The sequence below is a fragment of the Lissotriton helveticus genome, chromosome 1_1, assembly GCF_964261635.1.
Source record: "Lissotriton helveticus chromosome 1_1, aLisHel1.1, whole genome shotgun sequence".
NCBI lineage: Eukaryota > Metazoa > Chordata > Amphibia > Caudata > Salamandridae > Lissotriton > Lissotriton helveticus.
In genome coordinates, this window is record NC_136057.1 from 1,067,414,391 (window position 1) to 1,067,437,967 (window position 23,577).

A 23,577-nucleotide genomic window follows, 5' to 3' on the forward strand; every position below is an offset into this window, starting at 1 on the left:
TTGGTTTTGCCAGTGGTGTTGCTCCTACCTTATTCAGTATTGCCCAATTTCTGTTGATTAAGTTCTTGACTTTGTTACTAAAGCCATTGTAATCGGATACCATAATGATATTATCCTTATGTTCAATTGTTCTTGTGTTTGTCTCGAACAGGCTGTCTCGGTTGTAGTATTTGGCACGCTTGTACGCTTGTTTAATTAAGCGTCTGGGGTATCCTCGCTGTGCCAACTTTTCTTTTAGGATCTCTGCGTGTTTTTCATAACTAGTTCTATCGCTACAATTTCGCCTGATCCGTAAAAATTGACTAAAAGGTATCCCATCTTTCTGGCAGTTTGGGTGGTAGCTTGTGTGGTGCAGCAAAGTATTACGATCTGTGGGTTTCACATATAGTTCTACATTTAATGCTTGGTCTTTTTCATAGATTCTGATGTCCAAGAAATCTACAGCAGATTGACTTTTACTGGAGGTAAACTTTAGATTTGGATCACCACAGTTAATCCATTCAAGGAAATGCTCCAAATCCTCTTCTGTACCGTCCCAAATAAAGAAAATGTCATCTATAAATCTAGACCATCCCTTCACATTCTCAAAAAAAGGGCACATCTCGTTGTAGATATGCTTTGTTTCAAATCTCCCTACATATAGGCATGCCAAGCTGGGAGCACATGTTGCTCCCATGCTGGTCCCCTTAATTTGACAATAGTAGTCCTGCTTGAATATAAAGATGTTGTTCTTCAAAATGATTTCGATGCATTCTAGGATGAAGGTGTTCTGAGCCGTCAGATCACCTGAGTCGTTTCTCAAAATATCATCCATCATTTTCACTGTATCCTCCTGCGGGATATTAGTGTACAATGCTTCAATATCCAAGCATACTATCCATTGGGTATATTTATTGAATGTTAAGCCTTCTATTTTGGAGATCATGTGGGTTGTGTCTTTTATATAGGATGGTAATGCAGCCACTAATGGCTGAATAAAATGATCCACATACTTACTGAGGGGCTTAGTTAATGACTCCATTCCTGACACTATCGGTCGCATAGGTGGATCTTCCAAGTTCTTATGAACCTTCGGAAGTCCATATAGTGCTGGGACCTTTGGGTTTTCATTAAGTAAGAAGCGATATTCGTCTTCACATATTATGTTGTCCTCTTTTGCATAATCTACCACAGTTTTGACCTTCTTCTTCAGATTTTCCCATTCTCTAATACTGCTGGGTCTGTAGTGTGTCTCATTATTTAAAAGTTTAAACATCCTGTTCTCATAGTCTTCCGTACTAAGGACAACAATACTGCCTCCCTTATCTCCAGATTTTATGGTAATGTCATCACAAGATGACAAGGATTTCAATGCTTCCCTTTCTTGTTTAGGTAAGTTATTCTATGTCCATACTCGAGTGTCTAATAGTTTCTCCAAGCCGGTAGTAACCACTTTTTCAAAGGTATCTACCTCTGGTCCTACCATAGTCGTATTTGGTGTCCAAATAGATGGTGGTTTGAGACCCGATTTGTTTGTGTTTTCTCTCATTTCTTTCCCTGCAAAGAACTTTTTTATCCTGATCTTCCTGAATAGGTCTCTAACATCCCTCTCTATATTAAATCTACTGCCAGTTGTGCTGGGGGCAAAACCCAGTCCTTTTTCTAAAACCCTTATTTCATGCACGGTAAGAATTTTATTTGAGAGGTTTATGATTGGGGCTTTCAGATTTTCTAATTCTATTATGGGGCTAGTTTGATGTTCTAATTCTAATCCCAATCTTTGTGGCTGCGGGTCCGCATGTAGGGTCTCCTCATGGTTCCCCCTGTCTGTTGGTTGCCTTGACGTCCCCTCCCCCGTGCTCTGAAACCTCTCTGATGTCGTCTTTGTTGTTGTCCTAAAAAAGCCGGTTGGTGTTCTCTATTAGTCACTTGGCCTCCTTCTCTCTCTTCGATCCTGTTTTGTGAATCCTGGTTCCTCTCGCCCTCTGACTCCGAGCTATTATATGAGGTGTCAGAGAATGTTACTTTTTCCTAAAGTACCTATTTCTATTGTAGGTAAATTGTTTACCGTTGTATTCTGTGGGGGCTGGTTGCTCATAATAGTCCTTTTGTGTATAAGGATATACTAGTTTGTTCTTATAATTTGCTACATCTTTGCGTAGCTTGTTAGTTTTTTTGTTGATCATATATTCTTGATAGCCGCTGATGTCTTCCTTTATCTCTTCTAGTATTTTCCTTGCGTCTTCCAACGCAGTGCTTTCATTGAGTTGTTTCTCTAGGGTCTCTATCTCCTCCCTTTCTATAATGATAATGGCTTGTGCGGTCTCTATTATGAGCAACATCCAGTCGCGACTACATCTGTTCGTGATTAGAGTCCAGCTTTCCTTAAATTTCTCATTAGTCACGAACAGACCCGGTTCGTTTCTAATTTGAAGTCCAACGGGTATGATCCCTTTCCTACAATATTGAATGATGAACTCCGAATGTAATTCAGTGCGTATCATTTTTTTCTTTAGGTTCCATAATTTATTCCACTTTTCATCATCCTTATTGGATAATGTTATGGAATTAATGGTTTTAGAGGAATCTCCTATCAGTTGTTTAAATTGATCCTCTGTAAAGCCGTGTCAAACCTTAATTCTAAAAGTAAGTTCTGTCTATGTGCCATTCAAGACAACAGACTTGTTTAAACACTAGCCCACAAATTTATTAAGTGCTGTTGCAATTCCAGAAACTCCCTGGTCGTGAAAGGAGGAAGCTCTTACTAGCAAGTATTCTAGTCAAGACTGAATCGTCCGGATAACTAAATAGAAGGACGTCAACCCTATCCATAAAAGTAAGGATAGTATATATAAAATTACCCGAACAATATGCCCACTACTAGGTTAACTCACATTAGGAACTCTATACTAATTGTATGCATTCTGTTGTTTTTTTTAGAAAGAAGAAGTATATTTGTTTTTAATTCTGTCTGTCCTGAGGAAGGTGCAACAAGTGTAACCAACGCACCGAAACGCGTCGACAAGTGGACTTTTTAATGTATATGATATGTTTTTACTCTTCTATTTAATTTGTGATTTTTTGAAATAATATGATTTCACAGTACTTGTAGGTGACTCTGAGATAGAAACCGTAAAACGGTATTGTTAGCTAGTGGATATAATATTGTACCAGAGCACTTTCAGTATAATCGAATGCACAACTGAATTTTCAATTTTAACACAAGAGTTTTATAAAAATAAATATTGAGTCAAAGTATAAAATCATCCTAGTGTGGAGCTATATTTGTTTCTTTGTCTGCCTCAATTGCAAATTATAAACTGCGAATTGACATGGATAGGCCTCATGGTCACCCACTTAAATAAATACACAGAGAGGAACCTTTCTTGTTATAATCATTCCCACTATAGATTACACTCGGAATCCGGCAGGTGAGAGCACTACAGGATTGGACGTCCACCTGTCGGTGCAGTGGTGGTGGGCCGACAGGAGGCCCTCCAAACTCTTAAAGCCCTGAAGATGGTATTTTAAACAACAATGTTATTACCAACACTATTAAAAAAATATTCTCACTTGCTATATTCCTCCCTGCGATTTTAAAAGCCACAACATTTTTGACATCACAATATCAATGCGACAATATTCTTGTCACACAATATTTTTAAGTCGATATTTTAGCAGAATATCCCAAAATACATCTGGATCCTATGGTACCAAAGAAAGTGTTTCCTTGTAATCTTGAGCTCTTGCATCAGAAGCATGCTTGTTTATATATCATTGTGGTTTTTGGGTACCTCCTTCAAATTCTGCAACCAACTCTACCTTTTCACGTAACGTAAGTGTTTGACAAAGAAAAAGGGCACTCAAAGTTGTTATGGTCTGAAAAACGATGGAGAAAGCAAAAGTGAAAACAATGATATGCCCTTCTTTCCATAATACACATGGAAAGAAGCTTCTGAACATAATAACATCAAAGGTGTGCAGGTGTTAATGATATAAATGATAATTTAAAGGGTACACAATACAAAAAGAAATGTTTTCTGGCATTTGAGACTATTACTACAAAGTTAAATGGCATTTATTTTTATAAATGCCAGAGAAATTAGGCCGTGCAAGAGTGATGGCATTCATATCACATGCAGGTGCTTTCATCTGGCTTATAATGTTGCAGAGCTATCTCTACAACATTGAATGAACTCACTGAAATATCTTCCAAGGTTTTGCAAATGTGTCCAGCATGTTACAGCAGTGCTCTGCAGAAGGCACATTAACATTGCATCTTTCTCAAGGACAAGCTTACTGGTTGCACATATATATATATATATATGTACTTTCAGTAATAGAGGATGCTTCAAAAGGGCATGGCAGTTTTTCAAGGAGACAGCTTAAATCCCAGATATTGCTTGATGCAAAGTTGGAGGAGGTAACATCTAGTGAAATGGCTGGCTGCACAGTGAATCCAAGTGCCTAATACCCCTGTTGGATGCACAGATGAGAACAGGGAGTCACGTGGGCTGGAAGTTCTGGTTCAGGTTCTAGGATCTAATAGAGCCTTTTTCACAGTACTTAACTTGAGCTGGTGGTTGCAGGTGGGGCCCACCAGCACTTATTTTTTCTCATCCAACTTTGACCCAGAGCAAGAGAGGGAAAACCGCAAAGGGGGAAATGAGGAGGAAGAGAAAAACTGAAAAACACTGACAAAGGGTGGAAGCCAGAATGAAACTTAACCTCTAAGAGTGGGATAAAGGTGCAGAGAGTGTCTGGGATGGATAAAATAGGCATGAGGTAGAATTGAAACAAGCAGTTTTGCCACCCCTGATATTCTCTAGTGCCAGACGGGGGCCTCTAAGCAAAACCTTGGGCCCTGTATCATATCCTTTTCCAAATTAAGCACTACATTTTCAAGATAGTATTCTCCATACCATGCCTAAAAGGAGATCATCTCACTTGCCAAACATAATACCAGGCCTGGTATTACCAAGAACCCCAGTATTGGTAACAACAGATGCCTGAGTGCTGCTCCTAAAATCTGTTCCACTCATAATGAGGTTCTCAAGAAGACAGTGTACCTACCTCGTCAAAGTTAGATTCGGGAAAATTAGCCATGAAACCAATATATATACATATATATATATATATTCACTGAAAAAATAGGTTTCAGGGACGTAATATTTAGAAATTAGCATTTAAAAAACCTTAGAAATTCTCTGAAGAAAACACAGGATTCAGGGACGTTATAGTTCGTTGGACATTTCAGTTGTACAAAACCAGAGAAATCTGGCCGCTATAGTGAGTTGAGGTAACTATAACTCGCACCCCCGCAATGCATTGCTGATGACGTCACATATTACATCACTCATTACATCACTGATGACATCTCAAATGACATAATTGATGACATCACTGATGATATCATCCAGTGACTGAGTGTTTCTAAAAAGTTTAAATATGTTTTATACATATATATGCCAAGGTGTATTGAAGAATGAGTGGATGTATGAGTGTCTGTATGGATGATTTAGTAGGTGCGTGACTGATTAAACGTGTCTCACTGGATGCATGGGTTAGTGACTAAACTGTGTGAATGTCTGTATCAATCTGTCAGTTGGTGTGTAAGTGGCTGCATGGGTTGGTGAGGAGCTACATGATTGTCTATATGAGTTATTGCTTGATTGTCTGAGTATCTGTATGGGTGCCTGAGTCTCTGTGTGGGTGGGTGGGGGGTATGTGACTTTGTGCATAGATGTGTGAGTGGGTAATTCACTGGGTATATGGGTACAAGAGTACATCTGTGATGGGCTGTACGGATGGGTGAGTGTGTGTATGGGGGTGTTGGTGAGTGTTTAGAATCGATGTCTCAGCGGTACATGTGTGAGTAACTTCATAGGTGAAAGGCAGTATATGTGAGTGTTGGACTATATAAATGACTAAATGTGAGAGTGAGTGATTGTGAGAGTGGCTGTATAGATGAATGTGTGTGCTTGTGTCAGTGATTGTATAAGAGAGTAAGTATGTGTTAGTATCTGTATTCATAAGTGAGGTGGTGTGTGAATAATTGTGTATGTGAGTAAACGGGAGTGTGATTTATTCTTTGCATGACTGACTGTGTGTGAGTAACTTTACTGTGAGTGGCGGTGTCTGACTGTGTATAGGTGTATGTGTGCATATGATAGTGTTGTATTGATGAGTGACTGCATGTATGAGTGACTGTATGGGTGAATGAGTAGATGTGTGTGTAGACCTAGGAATCAGTGAGTGGGTATGTAGTAACTGGTATTGGTGTGTCTTTGGTTTTGAAAATGGTAGTCTTTATTTTAGAGTTGGTGTATCAAAGTTTATATTAGGGTGTGAGCAGGTGCATCATATTATCACGTGGATGATGTCATCAGTGATGAATTTCTGTACATGATCCACAAATCCCCACTTTGGCAGTTTCATAAGCATTTTCCTTGGCATTTAAGGCATTTCATTCATACAATTTGATCAAAAAGAATGAATACCAAGGAACAAAAAAAATTTGCATCATAAAATATACTTGTGATAAAATCAAATAAATATATTTAAAAAAGAAATTCACTGAAAGAACCATAGGTTTCAGTCCCCATTTGCATCTCTTCTTACCCTTTCTCTTATAAATAGCGATTTCTAAATTAAAGATAGCTAATAACCTCGCCAGCCACTGCTGAAACGAAGGAGCAATCGGATCCAGCCAGGCTGAGGCTATGCAAATCCTTAACACAGCCATTGCAATAAAAATGAATTCTCCCCCTAATCTGGGAAAGTCGGAGCGACAACCCCTAATAAGATTATTTCATCAGATAGCCTAACAGTTCTTTTTAATACAATCAATAAGAAATTCTCAATCTTGTGTTTAAGCAGGATTAATCCGTCACATGTGGAAAAAATATGTACACAATCAGCTTCAAATAAATGACATCTAGGGCAGCCAGACCCCCATTTGGCAATTTTATCGGGAGTGTAATATAAAAAGAAGCAAGTTTTATAAAATTGCGCCTGCAGTTTAGTGGACATGAGATCTTTGTGAGATTGCATAGGTTTTGTGAAATTCATCCAAAGTTATGCCAATTTTCCCCTGCCACTTGTGAGCAGTTTTCTCCATGTCATCTGGAAACAACATATTCCCAGTTGAGTATATTCCCCCAATGGTGATTATGTTACTATGGATTAAAGTTTCTACCAGTTTTATTTTGTCTGGGATACCCCTTCCCACCGCTCTTCGTGTAATATCATCTCGAATTTGGAGATATTTAAAAAAATCCGTCCTGTCCACCGGAAAATTTTCCCTCAATTCTTCAAATGATAACATCCCTACGGTTGAAAAGAGGCAACCCAAATGTGTAATTCCAGCCGCGACCCATTTCTTCATACAATTGTCCCTAAATATCTCTGGTAGGTCAGGGGTGTCCCATAAGGGAGTGTAATATGGGACTCGCTCAATGCCCAGAATTTTCCTCACGGCTTTCCAAGTTTTAAAACCACTGAATAATGTCTTAAATTTGACCTTCTTATGGTAACTATCGTGAAGATGCCGCCATAGATAGCCGCAGCTTTGATTTCTTAGGATTATTTGAAATACAGAAGGCTGGGCGCACCCAGATCCCCCGTCCAGCCTTATATTTTGGAACAATTCCTGGCTATAAAGCAGGACAGAAGCCCAATAGTAAGCTTTAAGGTTTGGAAGAGCAAGCCCGCCTCTTTCTTTTGTAAGGGTCAGAAATTTATAGGCATGCCGGGGTTGTGCATAGGTCCATATGAAGTTGAAGTTGAAATTGTTTGTAAAGCGTGCTGTGACCAAGCGGTTTCCTGGCACTGGGTGATTACGGGTGACAGAAGACAGAGAAACAGCAGTGATCAGTGAGTGGAGAAAGCTTGAGTAAACAGATGGGTCTTGAGTGCCTTATGAAGCTAGAAAAAGTATGTTACATTGTTTTAAAACATTGATCGGAGAATTCTAAACAGATAGTTATAAATAAATAAAGGATTTTAGGGAAAAAAAAACATTTTCAAGGCGTTAGCCCTACCCATAAGAGAGAGTAGATTATCTAACCGCCGCAGATCTTTTTGCATGGCACTCAGCATTGGTTTCACATTTAATTCCACCAAACACTCAAGTTTGGATGTGATGGAGATACCCAGGTATGTCGCCTCACTAACCACCAAAGGGTCATTCATCTCTATCTCCTTATTCACAACAATCTGAGTCTTCTCCTGATTGAGTGCGTAACCCGAAACTCCTCCAAATCTAATCGCCTCGCTGGTAATAGCTGACATATCAATAGTCGGTTTTGTAGTCACAATGGCTATGTCATCAGCATAAGCCAAGATTTTTGGTGGAATAGCCCTATGATATAATTGGGTCTATCTCACTATTTCTTTCCAATCTCCAAATGTAAGGGTCAAGACACAGCGCAAAAAGTAGGGGGGAGCATGGGCTCCCATGCCGGGTTCCTCTAGTTATAGTCAGTTCCTTTGTAAGAGTACCATTCACCATTACCATAGCCCTGGGGTTAACATATAGTTTTTGTACTGCTTGAATAAATCCTGTAGGGATACCCACCCTGGCCATGGCACACCACAAAAATTGCCAAGAGACCCTATTGAAGGTCTTCTCGGCGTCGAGATGAAGCAACCCCATAGGGTCTCCGGCAACTTCAGAGTGGTCAAATAGCGTAATCACTCTTTGAATGTGATTAGCCGTAGATCTTCCAGGCACAAAACCATGCTGATAATTAGCTATAACTTTATGGATGATAGGGGAGATTCGATTTGCTAGAAGCTTTGAAAAGATTTTGGAGTCTGCATTTATAAGTGTGCTCGGCCGATAAGAGCCTAGCTGTTCTGGCGGTTTATTTTTTTGGGGAAAATTACTATCATTGCGCTAGACCATGACTTGGGGGGGTGGCCACCTTTAAAGATATAAATAAATAGGTCCAATAAGATTCCCTTCAATTGATCCAAAAAGACTAGAAAAATCCGGATGGTAAGTTATCTAAGCCAGTTGCTTTTCCTCTCAGTAAATTTTTAATTATAGTAACAATCTCTTCCATATTAGGATTTTCTTCTAATATGTGTTGATCTATTTGAGTGAACCTAGCAGCATCACTACTATCTAAATAATGTTGGATCTCTGCACCATCTCCCCCCCTCCTCAGTGTACAGAGTACTATACAATTGCAAGAAAGCCTCCCTGATCAATTCTGGGTCAGTAATAAAACCTTTCACTGGGTCCGCTATTTCCCGAATCAGGTTAGCAGAAGCCTGCTGTCTCATACGGATAGCTAGCTGGTGGCCAACCTGCTGATTAACCTCGTAAACCAAATCGTTATTAGCTGTGGCTTTTTTTATGGCTTTCTCTGTAAAAATATCTGTGATAGCAGCCTTTGCTATAGCAACTAGGTTCTGTTGTCTATCAATCTCTTCAATCCCTAAATTTCCCATAGTTGCCTTTATCAAACCTTCCTCTGCCAACCTGAGTACTCCCTGCAGCTCTCTCATACTCTCTTTAGCAATTCTATTAGCTTTTAGTGAAAATTGTAGCGTTTCACCACGAATACCTGCCTTTAGGGCGTCCCACACAACTTCAATAGAAGCTCTCCCCAGGTTATCTTTTAAAAAATTAGTGATCCATTCTCGCATATGTATACAATACCGATGATCGGACAGCAACGATTTCTCAGACGTCCACAAGCTTAGGTTTGGATACCTTTGGGTTAAAGTCAATGTGCAGATTAGGGGGTTATGATCTGAAAGAACTCTAGGTAATTTCAAAATTTGGGTTTTAGTTTTTACTGAGTTGGAGATCTAAAAGTAATCTATTCTGACGTGCAGTGATGGGGATTTGAAAAGAATGTATAGCCAGGGTCAGTAGCATTAGAATTTTGCCACCCATCAATGAGCCTGTGAGTATGACACATGTATTTTATAGCCTTAAAGACTTTGGGCTTACGTCCCTTGTACACCCAATCCTCCTTTATTGACCAGTCGCTAGGTAGATTAATATTGAAATCCCCACAAATCAATAACGGTAAAGACCAGAGCAAGAGTTCATTGGAGACATCATTAAAAACAGTAGGGTCGTCTATATTGCTCCCATATATGGCACAGATCATTATCTTCTGCCCCGTCTATTCTGACATTCAGTGATTACCCATCGGCCAAATTTGTCACTCTTACTGCGGGGGAAAGTATATCCTGTGCCCTTGGCTAAAATTGCAACACCCCGGACCCGAGCCCCTTGCGTTGTTGCACAAATCAGTTTATAGCCAAGTGATCTTAGAAGATATGTTTGGGAGCCCTCAATGTGGGTCTCCTGTAGACAAACAACATTGGCGCCCATAGATTGCAAACCGATAGCTACATTTTACTGTTTTTTTACATCATTCAGGCCGCATATGTTTAAAGATAAAAACCTTAGTGCTCCCATTTTTTATATTCCTTTTTCCCCCTCATTTGCACACTCAAGTTTAGCCCCGACCCAACCTTGTGCCATTTTCTGAAGGTTCCTACAAACCAGATAGCCCGGTTTTGCTTGCGCTTATGTCTCCTTGTGTTGAAAACTTGCCTAACCTGTATCAGTTCAGTCCCCACCTGCACCCCCCACCCCCACCAAAACTTGAGGTTACCTGGCCAGCCAGGGCCAGGTATGTGACGTCCGTCATACATTACCCCAGTGAGATGGTCCGCTGAGACCACCTCCCAGAAAATACTTATCATAGAAACTTCAATCAAAAAAACTACTACTACACAAACATAGCACACAACAGCCCCTCAAGCCCATGAACCCTGCCAAACATACCCGTGCTCTGAATCTTTTTGCCGCCCTTACTTATGTCCCAGAAGTTCCTCCAAATACTTTTTGGCCTGTATTTCAGATATGAAGCCGCGAGTGATCCCTTGATGAACAATTTTCAGCCTTGCAGGATTCTGCAGATACACTGTAGCCCGAGTTTTTGAAAGGGGTCAAAAAGTTGTCTGAGCCTCCACCTGCGTACTTTCTTATGTGTTGGTCTTGCGAGATCATACAATGTTTGCCGCTGTAAAAAGTTGCCAAAAAAGAGCAGCATAGCACGGGGGTATGGCTGCGTTGAGGAGTTACGTTTCGCAGACGTTAGGGGGAATCTGTGTGCTCTCTGGATTTCCTTGTCCCAGACTAATGATTGTAGCTCGGGGAATGCTCCCTTAAGAAAGAGACCATAAATTTCCTTGGATCGTCCTTTTCGACACCCTCCGGAATCCCCAGGAAGCGCAGATTATTCTGCCTTTGCCGGTTTTCCTGCTCCTCCAGCTTCCACAGATAGTCTTTGATTGCCCCCTCATGTTCCTCTGTTTTAATTTTGAGTGAGGTAACATCCTTCGCCAATTGCTCACTTCTATCTTCTACTGCTCTGATACAGTCAGAAATTTCGGCACAGGTTTGACCTACTTTCCTCACTGCACCTTGTAGTTTCCTGGCTGCCAGACGAGATCTACGGCTGTCTGCTTTAACTTCGGCTTGAAAGTTTTTAATAGATTGCAAAATGTCAATTAAAGCAGGTTTGTTCTTTCGCCCCCCCCGGCGGAGCCCGTTTCAATAGCAGTTTGATTGCCTCCTGAGATTCCAGAGGCGTTAGAACATATAGTTAGAGATTTATCATTATAATCCCATTTGAGCTCAGTATCCTCCTTGTCTGAGAGTTCATTTATCCTTTTGTACTGATCTCTCATTTTCTTCTTTTTGGTTTTTTTTAGACCGAAGTTTGTGGCTTTGTGCTTCTGATTTAGAGCTATTACTCCATTTGCTTTCTTCTTCTCAAATTGACAGAGAGATGCTCACATCAGATAGTTCAGACTCATCTGTGAGAGAATAGAATTGATCCTGGTTGTCCCGGGATCTTGGCTTGAAGCCGCACTGGGTGGTGTCAGAGTCCAGGGAAGAAGCTGCGGCCACAAAACTGTCTACCTCTTTGATATGGGAAGTCTCCAGTCGGGGAACCATGATGTTATTGCCCTTGTCACTGTCCGCAGGAGTGCTTACTAGCTGAAAATGAGGTGCAGATCCAGATCCGCTTGTGGTAGCCAGGACCGAAGAGGGGGGAGCCTCAAAGAACGGTGGAGCTTTCACCAATAAAGCATTGGATGTGGCCGGGGTGGGGTGCTCTGTAAGTTCACCTACCTTGGGAGCAGATTCATACATTTTGGGGTCGCGCTCCTCCCACTTAGTAACAGCCCTGGCAGTAAAGCTACTCGTAATCAGTGGCTACCCACCGTCATTCTCCTTTGTGATGCGGGCAAATGTTCTTTTTGCGGGGATATTACTTGTGGTTTCGCTCCCCCCGGGGCTTTTCTCAGAGCTTTCAGCTCCGTCTTTTTTCACATCGTTTTTACTCCCATTTTTGTTACCTCCACACCGACCCTTGGCTCCTGTAGGCTCTGGTTTCTTTTGGCGTAAAGCTGTCAGGGTAGCAGTAGTAGTATTATTTCCTGCTGTGGTGTTCGCAATATTTTTAATTTTAGAGGTGCGGCCCCCCCTATTAGCCATCCTTACTTGGATATCTGGAATGTCTTGAAGAAAAAGGGAGAGCTGCAGTGAGGCGGTGCTGGAACAGAGAAAGGATCGCTGGTTCTTGAGAGGAGATGAACTTGGGTCTCTGCTCTGCACTCCTTGATGCTCTGGACCCGGCTGCCAGTTTTGCCGCTCACCACTGCCAGCTGGATTCTCCGATCTCCATCGGGCCGTGCGATGCGCAGGGGAAGGTTGATCATGGATGCCTGATCCGGTGCATCGTCCTCGTGGCTGGGAGGGTGTTTCTCCCCTGACTGATGCCGCCAAATCATGTAAAAAAAGTATCTTGGCTTAAAGTTTAGCTTGGGGGAGCTGCTGCATATTTGTGCACCTTTTCCCACGGATTTTTAATTCCAATGAATTTTGTCTTCGCAAGGTAATGCTCAGGGAAGCATCACAAAGGTGCTGCCATCTTGCCTCCTTCCTCTTTCAGTGAATTTCTAAGGTTTTTAAATTGTTAATTTCTAACTATGCCTACATAGGTAGGACATATGCAGAAAGAGGAAGAAAGGCACAGAAAGAAGCAAGAGAAATGCAGAAAGAGGCAACAGAAGTCCAGAAAGACGAAGAAAGGTGTAGAAAGTAGCAAGAGATATGCAGAAAGAACCAACAGAGGTGCACAAAGAGGCCGTGTTGCAAAGTCATCCTATGCCCCCATCTTTTTTTCTCACTGGTACTGGTGGTAACTGACTCTGACTAACCAGGCCTGGAGCCAGTGGTATGATAAAAGACACTTAGAATACAGTGAAAACACGTACATATACTAGGGTACACTATGGGTTAGGGTACACCTGTGACTGGCATGACTTCCGCTGTAAGGCCCTAGTACATAAAAGGGCAGGGGGATTAAAACTACCTCTAAGTCAGAGGTGCAGAAAGAAGCAAGAGCAGTGCAGAAAGAAACAACAGAGGTGCAGAAAGAGGCAAGAGAACTGCAGAAAAAGGCAGGAGAAGTACAGAAAAAGGCAAAAGGGATACAGAAAGAGGCAAGAGGGGTGCGGAGAGAAGCAAGAGAAGTGCAGAAAGAAGCTACAGAGGTGCTTAAAGAGGCAAGAGCGGTGCAGAAAGAGGCAAGAGAAGTGAATAAAGAAGCAACAGAGGTGCCGAAAGAGGCAAGAGAGATGCAGAAACAGGCAAGAAAGGTACAGAAAGAGGGAACAGGGGTGCAGAAGAAGTAAGAGGGATATAGAAATTTGCAAGAGAGGTGGAGAAAGAAGTAAGAGCAGTGCAGAAAGAAGCAGGAGAAGTGCAGAAAGAAGCAAGAGAGGTGTAGAAATAGGGAAGAGGGTACAGAAAGAGGCATGAGGGATGCAGAAATGTACAAAAGAGGTGCAAAAAGAAGCAAGAGAAGTGCTGAAAGAGGCGGGAAGGGTGCAGAAAGAGACAAGAGAAGTGCAGAAAGAAGCAACAGCAGTACAGAAAGAGGCAACAGAGGTGCAGTAATAGGCGGGAAAGGTGCAGAAAGAGACAAGAGGGGTGCAGAAAGAAGCTAGAGAGGTACAGAAAGAGAAAAAAGGGATGCATAAAAATGCAGGAGAGGTGCAGAAACAAGCAAGACAAGTGCAGAAAGAGGCAAGAGAATTGTTGAAAGAAGCAACAGAGGTGCCGAAAGAGGCAAGAGAGGTACAGAAACAGGCAAGAAAGGTACAGAAAGAAAGAGGGAAAAGGGGTGCAGATAGAGGTAAGAGGGATGCAGAAATTTGCAAGAGAGGTGGAGAAAGAAGTAAGAGCAGTGGAAAAAGAAGCAGGAGAAGTGCAGAAAGAAGCAAGAGAGGTGTAGTATTAGGGAAGAGCGTGCCGAAGATGCATGAGGGATGCAGAAATTTACAAAAGAGGTGCAGAAAGAAGCAACAGAGGGAAAGCTGCAGAAAGAGGCAAGAGGGGTGCAGAAAGAAGCAAGAGAGGTACAGAAAGAGATAAAAAGGGTACTGAAAGACGCAAGAGAGGTGCAGGAACAAGCAAGAGAGGTGCAGGAACAAGCAAAAGAAGTGCAGAAAGAGGCAAGTAAGGTACAGAAAATAGCAAGAGAACATCAGAAAGAGGGATGTATAAAAGGGAAGAAGGGTGCAGACAGAAGGAAGAGAGGTGCAGAAAGAAGCAAGAGAAGTGCATAAAAAAGCAACAGAGGTGCTGAAAGAGGCACAAAGGGTGCAGGAAGACGCAATAGAAGTGCAGAAAGAAGCAACAGCAGTACAGAAAGACGCAACAGAGGAGCAGAAAGAGGCAGGAAAGGTGCAGACAGAGGCAAGAGGGGTACGGAAAGAAGCAAGAGAGGTGCAGAAAGAGAAAAAAGGGGTGCAGAAAGACGCAAGAGAGGCGCAGGAACAAGCAAGACAAGTGCAGAAAGAGGCAAGAGAACTGCTGAAAGAAGCAACAGAGGTGTGGAAAGTAGCAAGAGAAGTGCAGAAAGAGGCAAGTGAGGTGCAGAAGGAGGCAAGAGAAGTACAGAAAATGGCAAGAGAACAGCAGAAAGAGGGATGCATAAAGGGAAGAAGGGTGCCGAAAGAAGGAAGAGCAAGAAAAGTGTAGAAAAAAGCAACAGAGGTGCTGAAAGAGGCACGAAGGGTGCAGAAAGAGGCAAGAGAAGTGCAGAAAGAAGCAACAGCAGTACAGAAAGAGGCAACAGAGGTGCATAAACAGGTGGGAACGGTACAGAAAGAAGCAAGAGAGGTGCAGAAAGAGAAAAAAGGGATGCAGAAAGATGCAAGAGAGTTGCAGGAACAAGCAAGACAAGTGCAGAAAGAGGCAAGAGAATTGCTGAAAGAAGCAACAGAGGTGTAGAAAGTAGCAAGAGAAGTGCAGAAAGAGGCACGTGAGGTGCAGAAGAAGGCAAGAGAGGTACAGAAAATGGCAAGAGAATAGCAGAATGAGGGATGCAGAAAAGGGAAGAAGGGTGCAGAAAGAAGGAAGAGGGGTGCAGAAAGAAGCAAGAGAAGTGCAGAAAGAAGCAAGAGAGGTACAGAAAGAGAGAAGACGAGCGCAGAAAGAGACAACCAGGGTGCAGAAAGAGACAAGGGGTGTAGTAAGAAGCAAGAGAGGTGCAGAAAGAGACAATAGAAGAACAGAAAGAAGCAAGTGAGGTGCAGAAGGAGGCAAGAGAACTACAGAAAAAGGCAAGAGAGTTGCAGAAACAGGCAAAAGCGGCACAGAAAGAGAGAACAGGTATGTAGATAGAGGCAAGACAGGTGTAGAAAGAGGGAAGAGGGTTGCAGAAAGAGGCAAGAGGGATACAGACATTTGCAAAAGAGGTGCAGAAAGAAGCAAGAACAATGCAGAAAGAACCAACAGAGGTGCCAAAAGAGGCAAGAGTGGTGCAGAAAAAAGTAGGAGAGGTGCACAAAATAGTAAGACAAGTACAGAAAGAGGCATGAGGGGTGCAAAAAGAAGTAACATGTGCTGAAAGAGGCATGAAAGGTGCAGTAAGAGGCAAGAGAAGTACAGAAAGAAGCAACAGAGGAACAGAAAAAGACAAGTGTGGTGCAGAAAGACGGAAGGGAGGTGTAGAAAGAGGCAAGAGAATTGCACAAAAAGGGAAGAGGGGTGCAGAAGAAGCAAGTGAGGTGCAGAAAGAGGTAGGAGAGGTACAGAAAGAGGCAAGAGTGGTACAAAAACAGGCAAGAGAAGTGCAGAAAGAGGCAAGGGAATTGCTGAAAGAAGCAATAGAGGTGTGGAAAGAAGCAAGAGAAGTACAGAAAGAGGCAAGTGCGGTACAGAAATAGGCAAGAGATGTACAGAAAGAGGGAAGACAAGTGCAGAAAGAGACAACAGGGGTGCAGAAAGAAGCAAGACAGGTGCTGAAAGAAGCAAGAGAAGTGCAGAATGAAGCTACGGGAGCAGACATTTGCAAGAAAGGCGCAGAAAGAAGCAAGAGCAGTGCACAAGAATCAACAGAGGTGCAGAATGAGGCTAGTGAGGTGCAGAAGGAGGCAAGAGAACTGCAGGAAGAGGCAACATCGTTGCAGAAATAGGCAAAAGGGGTGCAGAAAGAGGGCACAGGTGGGCAGACTGGGGTAGGAGAGGTGCAGAAAGAGGGAAGAGGGGTACAGAAAGAACCAACAGAGGTGCGGAAAGAGGCAAGAGGTGTACAGAAAGAGGTAAGTGAAGTGCAGAACAAAGTAAAAGAGGTGCAGAAAGAGGCAAAAGAACTGCAGAAAAAGGCAAGAGAGGTGCAGAAAGAACCAACAGAGGTGCTGAAAGAGGCAAGAGGAGTGCAGAAAGAGGCAAGTGAAGTGCAGAATGAAGTAAAAGAGGTGGAGAAAGAGGCAAGAGAACTGAAGAAAAAGACAAGAGGGGTGCAGAATGAGGCAAGAGAGGTGCACAAAGAGGCTAAAGGGGTACCGAAAGAGGCAAGAGGGATGCAGAAAGAAGCAGGAGAAATGCAGAAAGAAGCAACAGAGGTGCTGAAAGAGGCAAGAGGGGAGCAGAAAGAGGCAATAGAAGTGCAGAAAGAAGCAACAGTGGTGCAGGAATAGTCAAGACAAGTGCAGAAGCAGGCAAGAAAGTTACAGAAAAGGGGAACAGGGGCGCAGGGGTGCAGAGAGAGAAAGGGAAGAGGGATACAGAAATTTGTAAGAGAGGTGCAGAAAGTAGTAAGAGCAATGCAGAAAGAAGCACAAGAAGTACAGAAAGAAGCAAGAGAAGAGGACAAAAAAGGTAGAGGGGTGCAGAAATAGGCAAAAGGGATGCAGAAATTTGCAAAAGAGGTGCAGTGCAGAAAGAACCAACAGAGGTGCAAAAAGAGGCTTATGACATATTGATCCATGCAGTACCATTTGCTTCTCTAGAATCTTAGGGTTCACCACTGGCGTGCTTGCTGCAGGGAGTGGAGAGGTATGCTATGTGGGCACATATGCTCTGTGAACTGCTGGTCTGTCTTCAGGTCCTTCTGACCCATGACGTGAGCCTTGTAAACCATTGCAGAAGCCTGTCCTGCAGTGCAGTCACTTGCTAAGCACCTACATGCATTGCCAGAGCTTGGGGACAAGATGGCATGACTTCACAAATGTTTAGAGTTAGGGACAAAACAAGCGGGAGAATTAGAAAAATATATATATAATGAGAATAAAACAGGAACATATACAAAGGCAAGGGGGCTTGAGGAGGCTGACAGTTGGAGTGTTTGAAAAAAGGCAAGTAATATAGAAAACAGAGAAGATGCACACAAATAAAATGGGAAAAGATGGGCAGAGGGGCAGAAGGGGAAAAGAGACAGAGTGGTCAACTGTCACAAAAGATTAAGATAGATAGAAAATGAGAAAAGACAGACAGAAACAAAGGTAACAAGAAAAACACACAGATTAAAAAAAAAATCACAACAAAGAGACAGTTATAGTGAGCTATGGCTAAAGCGGAGGCAGGCAGATAGAAAAATAATGCAAAAAGATGAACGAATATTCAGCCGGACAGGTGCCACACAGCAAAGAGACACAGGAAGGCAGATAAAAGGCAAAGAGAATCTAGCTATCGAAAAAGTAAAAGCAAACAGAGAATGACAACAAGGGAGGCAGACAGTTAAAGAAGGTATACACACAAGTAAACCAGGAGGGGAAAATGAAGAAAGGCAGGATAAGGGACAGATACAATAATATATACAAAAAAGCAGTTTAAAAAAAGCAACAAAATAGGTTTAATCAGGCAGACAGACGAACTAAAAAATTACGAAAGACAGAATGAAAACAACCATTAAGCAGTAGGAAAGAGGATAGGCAAATGGCACACAGACGCAAAAGGGTAAAACTGAAATTCAGCAAAAGACAAATGAAATGACAAGCGAATGGGAACTCAGACAGAAAACGGCAACCACACATTTGGGCAGTCATGCACAGCTTGAACATAGGAGAGTCGGGCAGACAGAGAGACACTCATGTACCTATTCACCAACACATGCAGCCACTTACACACCAACTGACAGACTGATGCAGACAGTCACACAGATTAGTCACTCACCCATACATTCACCCAGACACTTATAATCATTCATTCATACAGTCAGTCACACACTGACTGACTCATCATATATATATCACATTCTTAAACTTTTTAGAAACACTCACAGTCACTGGATGATGTAATCAGTGATATAATCAGTGATGTCATATGAGATGTTATCAGTGATGTCACTGACCATGTCATGAGTGATGTAATATGTGACGTCATCAACTGTAAAAAGTTCAATCGGGTCGGGGACAATCGATATTTGCCCGGCGGTATTGCCTCTGTGACCCTCTAGTTATTAAATCAAATGAAGAGGCAGGCGCTGGAGACTGGAAAGCAGGAAACAAGGTTTTTTATTCTCTCCGGAGGAGAACACAACGAAACGGACAGAAGGTATCGTTCTGAGGTGCTCTAACTGTATTCCTGAGGCCTGGCCTCTTATACACACATTTATGACTTTATTGTAGTTTACACATACATGTTAAAGCTTTGATGTACGGAAAAGACATTCTCGGAACTCCCCTTTGGGCCCGTTCCCATACACATTTACAGTTGAAGTCCCCACCCTAGTCACAACAGGTGATGAGCATCGCGCAGCTGGATAATCCGCCGATTCACGGAATGTGGGGGGTTTGATCGGGTCTCATGGGGTGGGGGCTTTGATCAACCCGGGGATTCTTTGATGGGGGAAGCTTTCTATTGTACGGGGAGGGGCAAGGATGGTATCGGCAGAGCTGGGTGTCGGCTTGGGAACGGGGAGGACAAAACGGGCACACGGGGAAAAAGGGGGTTTGCATCTAAGGGCCGGAGATCATGAAAGGAAAGCAGGGAGGTGTCGCGCTGGGAACAGGATGAGGGCCTGGGGCAGAGCAGCGCCGAAGAGGGGTTTATGACTCAAGGCAGGTGCAAGCAGGGGGTGGTCAGCGTGCAGGCTTAGCGAAGGCAAAGGGCTATGTCAGGGGCCAGCGGCATGCAAAAGGGTTTGTTCTGATCGGGGCATCTTAAAATGGCGGGCGCGCACGACAAAAGTGTGGCATCAGGGGAAGAGGCAAGATGGCGCAGATAATGTTCACCAAAACGTACTAATTTTCAACAGTCCTCCCTTTAACATATTCAAGACATCTTGCTGGTTCATTTTCTACTCGGGTCTATTGTGGTGGGCATGAGAAGGAAAACGGTAGGAACCCTAGATGAAAAAATTGTAAACAATACATTTTGAGATTTCTAGTTTTTAGGAGGTGGGCCTATTTGATAAACTTTGATAAACTTGTTCAGCAGGAAGGTCATAGGAATGTAATACAAAAAACGGTTCTGTAGCGAGCAGCAAGTACACATCATAACGTGAACTGGCAGGTTATTACATATTTCAGATTCGGATTGGAGCAGGATCAATACAATGGCGGCTGGGAGAGAAATGAGGCATAGCAAAAACGGTGATTGTGGATGTCAAATGTTCGAAGTTTTACGAGTTCTCATTGTTCTTTGTGGTCTTTCGTTGGCGCTGTTGAGCACCGGCGGTGGAGCTACGAGTCCAGCTCTGTTCTAAGTTCTGCGTTGCAGGGCACGACCCTTTCCTCGCGTTTCTGGTCGGTAAGGTCCTTTTCGCCCTGTGTCCTTTGAGGTGATTGTCAGAAAGTTCCGATGGAAGAAGAGCGTTCAAAACAGTCCATAGGGTAGGTCAGAGGAAAAAGGGGGATGGAGCAAGGCCAAATTGGGAACAAACTAGGGGAACGAGAGACTTCAAATAGGCGGGCGTGTGACAGAATTCAGAGAGCGGGGACTTGTCGACAGGCACTGGACGTCGAGCAGGGGCATCAGGTCGACCCTTTCTTTTCATGCTGTCGAAAACAGTGCCTCGTCCTGCAGCTCTTTTCTGTCGTGGTCTCGCCTTGGCTAATGTCGCAGGTGTTCCTTAGTCTGCAGTCAGGCCTCGTGCTCCCACATCCGGTCCTTCTCTCCTCCAACAGCAGTACCCTTAAACAAGTTTGAAAAGACAGTCTTTAGAAAATTTGCAGATGGAGATAATCAAAAAGTCTATTTCTCTCCCAGCTCCAGGCAAAGAATGAAAATGCTCGTTCTCACAACTGGCATATGAAATGACCGGTGACGGGCCTGTTGGATTTACTTATGACTTTCCTTCATAATTAGTTCACGACAGTTCATCTGATGGTGACCCACCTTCGTGAGACGAACCTGGCGAAGATATGCTGTTCTCTAGAGTTTTACATTTACAAAGGGTACTGTGAGTCATCAACATGGTACTACACAGGTATTTTGCTGAGAGACGAACATGACTAAAACATCTCCTTTCTATAGATGCATCCTGCTTTTAAACTACTACGGGGTTCATTTCGGTTATTTCTTTACCTTGGGCTAATCTGTTAACCTTGTAAAACATCATTCTGGATCCTACGTAACCTTTTACAGCCCGATTACTTAATCAGGAAGGACAGGGGTTTTATGGGAAACAACCAGGGACATATACAGGGGAGGTAACGGGGGTGATCATTTTTTCGGCTTGGGTATTGCGACAATTCGGGGAGGGGAGGGTCGCGTATTCTGAGGTCCTTGTTTTATACTATAGGAGCCGTTGACATGTAGTTCCCTTATTTCGGGTCAGATTAGGGAACCTCTGTCGTCTTACCTGTCCTTTCCCTTACGGCCCCACCTGGGTTCATTGACTTCTAGCGGAAAAGGAGAGGTAACGACGCGGTCTCAGGGTGATTGTATTAAAGACAAGTTTTTGTGCAAATACTGACGGTATTTGAAGCCAATTAGGTGGGGTGCTAGGGGTGGCAGTCTGCCAATTTCGGGGCTAACCACTCAGAAGAGTGGGAGTGCAAAAATAGAGGGAGAGGGAGAGAGAGAGAGAGAGAGAGAGAGAGAGAGAGAGAGAGAGAGAGAGAGAGAGAGAGAGAGAGAGAGAGAGAGAGAGAGAGAGAGAGCAACGGCAGGCTAAATAGTACACGTGCAACAGAGAGGGTGGCAGTGTATTCAAGAAAGGCTATTTAGTGCATTACACAGTAAAGGGCATTCGCGGGTCTGCGTTAGGATCTTGTAATCATGCAGTTTGAGCATTAGACAGGGTAGAGGGGACGCGCCTTGAGAAGAAGGAAAGAAGAAAGGAGGTACCATTTTGTCGCACTTCTCGCATTCTCGGTCCTTCGACCAGTTGGGTCGACGCCTCAGTCACACACACACATTCCCTCATAGTTTCGCATCATACGTGACATGGGTTCATTCGTCCGGTCTGGTTTAAGGGTGATCACTTTGTATCAGGGTTGTGCTAATTTTTCGGGTTTGTTCGGTACGTGAGTAGTCTGCAGGCATGCTTAGACGCCACCTTGCGGCGCTAGTCCGTTTCGTGCATTAGACATGGCAAGGTTTCGGATCTTCGCCACACCTCGGCTGTAATCTCTGATGTAACCTGCAGAGGGAGGAAAAAAGGGGGGGGGGTGGGAGACAGCATTCGCGCACATTCAAATACATGGATTCATAAGTCCTTTACTTACCTCTTACTCGTCTTTCCTCCTCGGGGCAGGGTCCCTGGGGATATGGTTTCTGGAGTCGAGGGGGGGGGTAGTGTGTTCATATAGGTCGTGTGCGGGGAAACGTAAAAAGGAAACCAGAGGTGCCTAGTGCGAGGTATCTAGTCAAAAGGATGTATCTCACTATCGGGGTCCTTAAACCTCTTTCAACGCTGTGGCGTTCTAAGGTTCTTCGGTTCTTGGGCCCCTGATACTTTGGAACGTGGTACTTTATAATATTTACATTATTTTATTTCTCCCTCCTTTTACATTCCCTCATTTACACCGTTCGTTTTACCCATCCTTGGAAGTCAAGGTCTTCCTCTACGCGAGAGTTCATGGGTCAGTTGCGTACTTTGAAGGCGGAGTGTCGTGTTGTTGATCCGATCCGTCCTCCAGGGCTGGGTAACCATCTTCCTTTAACCTTAAAGAGAGAGCAGAGTAGGGTGCACAGAAAAAAACTTTCCCACCGATCCCACATTTTTTAAAAATAAAGCATGCAATACCCGTCCATAGTTTCAAAGACTTTATTTTGCAAAATCATTTCAGCATATGGATTATGAGGGTGCGGTCGTATTTGGCCGGTCGTGGCAATGGCTAAAGTGCATACAGTGGGGGGTTTCGCTTGCAGCAATAAAAACATCGGAAAGTTTTACTCGTTCATTTGTAAGTAACTAAAACGTCTATTAATTGGTTGGGGGTTCGGGGGCATTTATTTTCCTATATGCATACCGTACGTGAGCGTCGTAAATGAGGTTTACATCAGTTATAAAAATATAATACATTGTACATTTGTAATCAACATTTGTAACGGGGATCCTTTCATACTGTTCGTCGTGTGAGTTCTCCTTGTCTTTTCTAGCCAAGTGTACAAAGGATCATATAAAATCTCAGAACATCAAGTTTATATTAGTGCGAAGGAACACCACGAGGTGTTCGTAAGTTCCGATTGATACCAGCGCCATTTTGGGCGGGGCCGGCACAGTCCGGAAGCAGCATCAGGGGGAAATGTTTCCATTACTGGCAGTTTGGACCAGAGTCCTTTTCGGCAGTTCTAGAATTCACGCTAACAGAAGGTGTGGCAATGTCATGTTTGTTTCGTTGGCGATCAAGGCAGCCGTCCCTTACCGGAAACCTGCAAAGGCCGAAGGTTCCGCCGGGGACCTTTGTATGATCTTCAAGGCTGCGGAGATGCTGTCGGAGATGGGGGCTCGTGCTCCATGGGACAAATGTTCGAGTTATATGGCTGGCCAAAGTTACTCTAGTGGCCGGGGCCCGCCTTCCAGCGGATCCAGACGCCATTTTGAGGCCCTACAGGGGCCACTCTCGTCGAGTTTGCAAGAATGGAAGAGATCCTTCGGAGTGAAAGGAAGAGGTCCCTGTTTTGTGTAAGCGGGACGTTCAGCTGGGGTGCAGCTGTGATGCCCCCACCTGGGGGGGCGAGGGAGACTCGTTCACATCGTCTCCTTCTCCCGGTGCACTCCATGCCGCTCCTTTTCATCGCCCCGCATGAAGGTCTCTCCACATCCGGTGTTCCCCAAGTGCCACCATTGTACGTTCGGTGCTGCGCAAGTA